The sequence below is a fragment of the Quercus robur genome, chromosome 2 (genome assembly GCF_932294415.1).
Source record: "Quercus robur chromosome 2, dhQueRobu3.1, whole genome shotgun sequence".
Lineage (NCBI taxonomy): Eukaryota > Viridiplantae > Streptophyta > Magnoliopsida > Fagales > Fagaceae > Quercus > Quercus robur.
In genome coordinates, this window is record NC_065535.1 from 54,939,762 (window position 1) to 54,947,361 (window position 7,600).

Sequence of the window (7,600 nt, forward strand, 5' to 3'; positions counted from 1 at the left end):
TATGCAAAAGAAATTGCATCATGGACTCAGCCTAATCCAATCCTACCAGCACATAATCAATTTTCACACATCTAAATGCATGATAATACTGTTATTATGCTAATGTGATGCAATGCATGAGATTTGAACCTCATTTAAGTAAAAACCTATCCCAAAATTTCAACAATAACTCATCAATTTTGAAAAACCCCAAAATTTTCAAAAACCCCAAAACCTAGGTTTCAAAACATGAATGCATGTAAATGAAGGAGATTAGAAGCTTACCAAGTGAAAGAAAACTTGAAAAAGCTTGAAAAATCACTTGGGAAGAGGTTTGGAGTGAGAGAGATGGTGTTTGGGAGAGGAACAGGTGCGGACAGGTTAAGAGAGATCGAAGAAGTGAGAACCGGATCGCGAAGAGAGAATATATAGCTCCTCAGTAATTCTCGATAGATAGAGGTGTCGAGAGGTGTCTAGCCATTTTTCGAGGAAGGTGTCGAGAAAAACAACGTCGACAGATACAGCTGTCGAGGTGTCGAGAAACAAAGCAAAGACACAAGAAGACAAGCTTGATTGATCCACCAGTTGTCAAGAAGCTATCGAGGATCTAGGAACTTTCTCGTTCGATCCACCAGTTGTCGAGGATCTATCGAGACTGCGATAAGAAAAGACCTTAAGAGCTCGATAGATAGCTAGGTGTCGAGAAGGTATCTAGGAGTGTCAAGATTGCTTAAAAATCGTTTTTCAAGAAGAGAAAAATACAAATATGAATGCAATCAAGCATGGAACTCAACCAAAGATCCAATCAACATTTTAAGCTCTCAAAATCATCTCTCAACAAAAAATTTAAGCACAATGATCCCAAAAACACGCGCACACACACACTAAACAAGTCTAACCAATTTTATATTTCAAAAACAAGTCAAGACAGTTTAGTGGGCATACATTAACACATGTAAAATCTTGTGATGGCTAAATCACATTATACCTGCACATGTATCAAAAGTAGCAAAGAATATTGCGTGTTATATGTGAAAAATATCGTAAGATTGCATAAGTGTATACATGTTATGACGATTTGAGATATGAGAAAATCACTTTAACTCACACACAATCATAACTGTTTGATGAGGACTATCACCTTTGAGGTACTTCTTATAACTTTCACATTTCCTATAATACACCCTTGCAATCATATTTAAAGCATTTTTGATCTTTTTACTTTTCATTTTCTTTGTATATTTTATTTAAGCAAATCATGCATGGGCATATAAGAGATAGAAAAGAAATACCCAATTATGTTAAGTTTTTGACATTCCAATTTTGCTATGTTGAAGCACACAAATGTCATTGACACTGTACTTTTGCTATGCCGAAGCATACAAGTGTCATATTATGATTAGTGGGCAATAGTGGTGAGATGGTTGTTTATGTCTTTCTTTTAGGATTTTCTAGTCCTTCTTTTCAAAAAGAGTGATACGAGTGTTAAGTACAAGAGATAACTTAATCTTACTCATCACAAACAAGAGCCACAAAGCTCACTTGCTTAGTTGTACATAGAGATGCTCATCTAAGCTACAAGAGATACAAAGTTTAGAAAACTTTGTTTCAATAGTCATTCAAGGTACACAAGTACCAATGTACACATAACACACATTGTTTTTGTATTTTCCTGATTTTTCAATTTTTTATTTATTTTTATATTTAAAAAATAATCAAAACTGAAAAACCAAAAAAAAAAACATGTTAAACAATGCAAAGTATAAAAACTAAACTGACTCAAAACTTGAAAGCAAAACACACAAGTAATGCACACACAAAAACAAGAAGAGAGAGAGAGAGAGAGAAAAAAGTGATAAAATCACTTGGACCCCTTTTCCTTCCACACCCTGGAAGAACCTTTCCTTTGATTAAACCCTTGAACCGGCGGTGAGGGGGAAGAATTAAAACCGTTCAAGTTTGAAAGGAACATAAGGGCTTTGAGAAGATCTCCAAGGGGAGTAAGAGAGGATTGAAGCTGATTCTGGCTTCCAGATGCTATCATACCGTTGCTCTATTGAGTGGTAAGCCACTTATAGCAATTTGGTCGAGTATGACCGGCAACTCCACAATGATGACAGAGATGCTGCTTCTTTTGTTTAGGTTTTTGAGAGTTAGCCTTCTTAGCCCTAGCGTTCTTAACTTCCTTCTTATCTTGCTTAGGGGGTGCTCCTAAGATAGATTTTTCTTTGTCTAAGTTCTCACTAGCTAAATCAGTTTTAACATCATTGTTCTCAATTTCAACATTATTGCTAGGAGGAACAAAAACCATAGTACCAGTAGAAGCAGTATTAGAGGAAGAGAAACCATACCCTAAACCTGTTCGATCAGAAGCAGATTTTTGAAGACTGAGCATCTCATCAAGCTTTACACTTGAAGTCCTCTCCAATTGAGCTCTAACTTGAAATAGCTCCGCTTCAAGCTTCTTGGTCTTCTCAACCAAGAAATTTTTCTCAAACCTCAGTGCTCCAATAGTCTGATTAGCCTCATCAAACTTTGTGGAAAACTCTTCACGATCAAGTTCCACATCACTGAGCTTCTTGGTGTCAGCCTGTAAAGTTTCTCATGTTTCTCAAAAAGCTTGTATAATTTCTCATAGGCTGTATGGATATCATTTTAATCATCCATCTTCACAAACTTGGATTCCACCAATTCCTCTTCTTCAACCACAACTTCAACAATCCCATCAGTAGGATTGACAGTGGCAGTGAAGGCATTCAAGATTCCGTCATCCTCATTGTCAGAATCATCCTCAGGCTCGGTGTCGCTCAAGGTAGTAGCAAGTGCCTTGCTCTTCCCAATGCTCTTGAGATATGTAGGACACTCTTGTTTCATGTGACCGAAGCCTTGACACCCAAAGCACTTAGGTCCTGTGGGAACAGTATACTGACCGCCATCCCTTGCATCCTTCTTCCCTTTGTCTTAGATCTTGAATTGAGAAGAACTAGATTGCCTACGGTCCTTGTCGAAGCCCTTTCCATTGGTATTCTTCATAAACTTCTTGAACTGCCAGGTGATGTAGGACTTCATCTTAGAATCTTCATCATCTGAAGACTCATCTATCTCACTGCCCTTAGCCTTCAGTGCCATGCTCTTGCCTTTACCTGTTTTGCCAATCCTAGTCAACCCTAGCTCGTAGGTCTGCAGATTTCCAACCAACTTTGTCAAAGGAATCTTATCAATGTCTTTTGATTCCTCGATTACTGTAATCTTGGCATGGAATCTTTCAGGTAAAGATCTGAGCACATTTCTCACAATCTTGGGTTCAGGAATGGTTTCCCTAAGATTGAAAATTGAGTTCACTATGTCCTTGAGCTTGGCATAGAACTCATTGAACGACTCATCCTCCTCCATCTTAATCTCTTCAAAGCTTGTAGTGAGTCTCTGAAGTTTTGAATCCTTAACAGCCTTTGTTCCCTCATAGGTTGTCTGAAGGATGGTCCATGCTTCCTTAGCAATTTCAGTGGAGAATATCTTCTTGAACTCCTCATTGGTGACTGCACTGAATAAGGCATTCAACGCTCTACTATTGAAGTTTGCTTCCTTGATCTTGGCATCATCTTAGTCGGCCGGCGCTTCCTTCGGCTTGGTCCAGCCTATCTCAACAGCTTGCCACACTTTCTCATCTAAAGATTGCAAGAAAACTCTCATGTGTACTTTCTAGTATGCATAGTTAGTACCATCAAATAAAGGAGGTATGATTAATGACTGTCCTCTATCCATGACAAATAGGGGTCAATGGATCAACACAGCAAAGATTAAACCCTAATCAGAGTGTGCCTGCTCTGATACCACTTGATAGGCCAAAAATGAATTGACCTCTTGTGACTAATTAATTTATTAATTAGCCAAGTTTATTAATTAATCAAATTAACATGCAAACACGTGGTAGCACAAACAAATCACCAATAACTAAAGTATGCAATAAAAAATAAATTTGACACGGTGATTTGTTTACGAATGGGGAAAACCTAACGGCAAAAACCCCACCGGGTGATTTTCAGGTCACCATTCCCGAAATTCCACTATTATCAAAACAAGCAGTTACAAGTAAAGGAATCCCAGTACCTTATACCAACCTACAGTTGAACCCTTACCCTAAATATCCAATTGGACTTGTTCTGTAGTGACAATTTCCCCTTTTGATGCACGGCTCCCAAGTACGTGACTAACCAATGCGCGGATCCCAGTATGAGAGAAGAGACATGCAAATTGAGAAGTTACTGTGATTTTATGTGCCTAGAGTTTTGCACAGAGCTACTGTTGTGAAGAACTTGCACCAACTACTACAACAATCTAGGATTGCTATGGAGAAGTCAGTCATGTGAATTGGTAGATTTGTGCATCTTGAAGTTAGTCACGTCGATTGGTAGATCCATGCAATTGAAGAAGTCTGCTAAGAACAAAATTCCAACTGGGTTGGAGGTAGAGCTAAGTTGAGTAGGTTCTAGTGAACGCAGGTACTTTGGGAGCAACTAATATTCTTTATACTTGTAACCTCAATCTTATTAGTAGATTCTTTAGGAGTGGTGACCTATATATCATCCATTGAGGTTTTTCCTGCGAATGTTTTTCCCATCGTAACCAAATAACAGTGTTTTGTTGCACTACTCTAGATTGGTGTTGTGGTTGTGCCTCAATTAAATATCGCATATAATTAAAATAATGAATCAACTTGGATAATTTGTTAATTTAACTAGGGTCAATTTACACCCAATAGAAAGTCTTCTAGCACAAAATCACTATTAAAATTCCCTACATTCCACTCTTCATCATTGTTCAAATTTATGCAATTGGAATGTTGTCCGAGTCTTTATTTGTATTCCAATTTAGATCCATCAGGCCAAGAGGAAGGCCTCTAGTGTGTCGTTTCGTTTGTCTCACAGAAAATGGTTCTCTTTATTTGAAATTGATCAATGAGCTTTCCTCCCTCTCAACGACTACCGGTACACCTCTTAGGTATGCCACAGTAAGAGACAATAAGTGAGACAATAAAAAGGACAAATCTTGAGCGTTTAATCTACCGTGAATACACATAAAATGAATTTTCCTGCAATATTTTATACGGACTTGCAAAATATATTTAAGTCAACAGGGCCAAGAATTTGGTATGCAGTGAGCCAGTGACCTATTTTTGAAGATTGAATCGTTACAAGCTTTCTACCAAATGAGAGCCTAAGAAAGATTGATTATATAGGGAGAGGGTGGGATCTGTGATGTCCATGCCTTGATTTTATGAATCTGAGAGCTTTTGAATTGTGTGGCTTTCACCGTGCCTGAAAGACAATAGGTAAGATCGTTGGTGTTAGATTTGGGTCTAGCATCAGTTCAACTTTGCTTTTAATTAAAATGGCATGATTTAGAAGTACTTTAAATCACACCATCTTATGATCCCATTAAAGAATATGAGATAAAAGAAAATTTATAGTGTTATGCGATAAGCAAATTGATAAAATACCTAGATTTTAACTCTCTGGCTTTCCCTCCTTGAAAATGAGAAAGAAAATTAAAGATTAAGAGATAGGATCTTTAAGATAAGGAAAAATCTTAGTGCCCATTTGAAAATGCTCATAGTGTGCAAAAACTGATGTGGAAAGTCGCCCTTACTTAGGCTTCGTTGGTTGGGGGATGGAAAAGTAGGAGGATAGAAAATTGGAAGGTGATGGAAAGGTGGGAGGATAGAAGATATTTTAGTTTTTCTTATTTGTGTTTGGTTGAGGGTGGAAAAATGGAGGGTTGAAAAACTTTTGATGATGTGCTAAAATCGTCAGTGAGTTGTAGCCTCCAAATCATGCCGATAGGTACCTGTGGAACAAGAACAAAAGGACTAAACAGAAGGCACCGGTGTGGTATCGGCCAAAAGCCCTCCAAAGGTGAAGTCAGTGAATAAGAAATCTCTAAGAACTATATAGTAAGAGAGTTAGAGATTTTCTGCGTACCTAAGGAAAGAGGGGATCTGGTGCTTATATAGTAGCAAATAGTGAACCAAGATCCCTTAAGAGTGGGGATTTTTCCTTGTGGGGAATATCTGTTATTAGGGTTTCTGAGATTTTATGGTGTCTTTCCATATGAAGGAGATATAGGTGAGTATTAGGGCTTTTGTGCATGATGCACAGGATATTTCCATGTATGAGTATTCGTGAGGACCAAGCAAGGCCACGTAGGACCCATTGGTTTCTCCACTCCGTCAGCCTTATGGTCATCCGTTGCTTAAGGTTCTCTCGTCAGTTTATGGGGGAGATGTGTCTGTAGGCTTTTGCGGTGGCGTCGTCCATTGAAAGCACCGTTGATTTATTAAGGGTGTGTCACCTCTATTATAGTCATTCTGGAGCCTCTGTCATCTTTTGTGAAGCTGATGACCTCGTAGGGGTCGTTAGCTCTCCTAGCCTTCTGCTTATGAGTTTCAATTACTTAGTCAAAAATACCCCTATCAACTTTTTTGTTTAGTTGAGAAAAAAAATTGGAAGATAGAAAATAGAGTTTGTATAAATTTATTTATATGCCCTTATTAAAAAAAAAACTATGCCTAGTTAAACCAAAAAAAAAAACAATTACCCAAGTTTATTAAAAAAGAAAAATCATGCCTAGTAAATAAATAAATAAATAATGCCTAGCTAAACAAAAAACCAAAAAAAAAAAAAAAATGAAAAAAGAAGAACTTGAGAGGAGGGGTTGTTCAAAAAAAGAAGAAAAGAAAAAAGAAGAGGGTAGTATCATGCCTAGGAAAAAGGAAAACAAAAATGAAAGAAACAGCCAAAACGTAAAAGGAGGGGTAGTTCAATTATTTGACTGCAACTACTCTTCTCCTCTCTATTTTCTTCATAAATTGGGGAGATAGCATTTTGGTGGGACTAGAGAGAAATCACCCAGATCCTACTAATTTCCCCTCTTAAGATCTACCCAACCAAGCAGACTCTTAAGGTCTATTTGGTTGGGTGGATTTTAGGAAGGATGGAAAAAAGATGAGAGAAAAAGGTATTTTGGTGTGTTTGGTTTGAGAAGAAAATGGGAAGGAAAGCTGGTGGGTCCGGGAGTTTTCTCCCCAGTCCTACTAAAATGTAATCTCCCTAATTTGGGGGGAAACTTGAGAGAAAAAAGTCGCACCTGGAGAGGCCAAATTACCTTGTGCTAGTGTGCATTGTGCAACATTCACTTTCATTTTGTTGTTGTTGTTTTTTGTTTTTGGCCCACACGTCTTTCTTCTTTCATTATGTCTTTTTATGTTACTTTTCGTTCCTCTTTCTATTTTTGTTGTTCATCTGTTTTTTCTATCCTTTGTTTTTTTTCTTTCCTATTCTTTTTTTTCCTCATTTCTTTTGGATTTTTGTTCTCTCTCTCTCTCTCTCTCTCTTAATGAAGTGCATATCCATAATACACTATTTTATAATGAAAATATAATAGGGGCATGATAGTTGAACGGTGCAAAACTGCAAGTGCACAGTATCGTAGTTTTATAGTAAAGTGATGAGAAGAGTATCGTCCTCAAGGATTGGTAACTTACTTTTGACAAATACCAAAATTATGCTAATCTCGATTTTATCTAGAGAAGTCACTAAGGTTTTTGTAATTGGAATTTAAAATA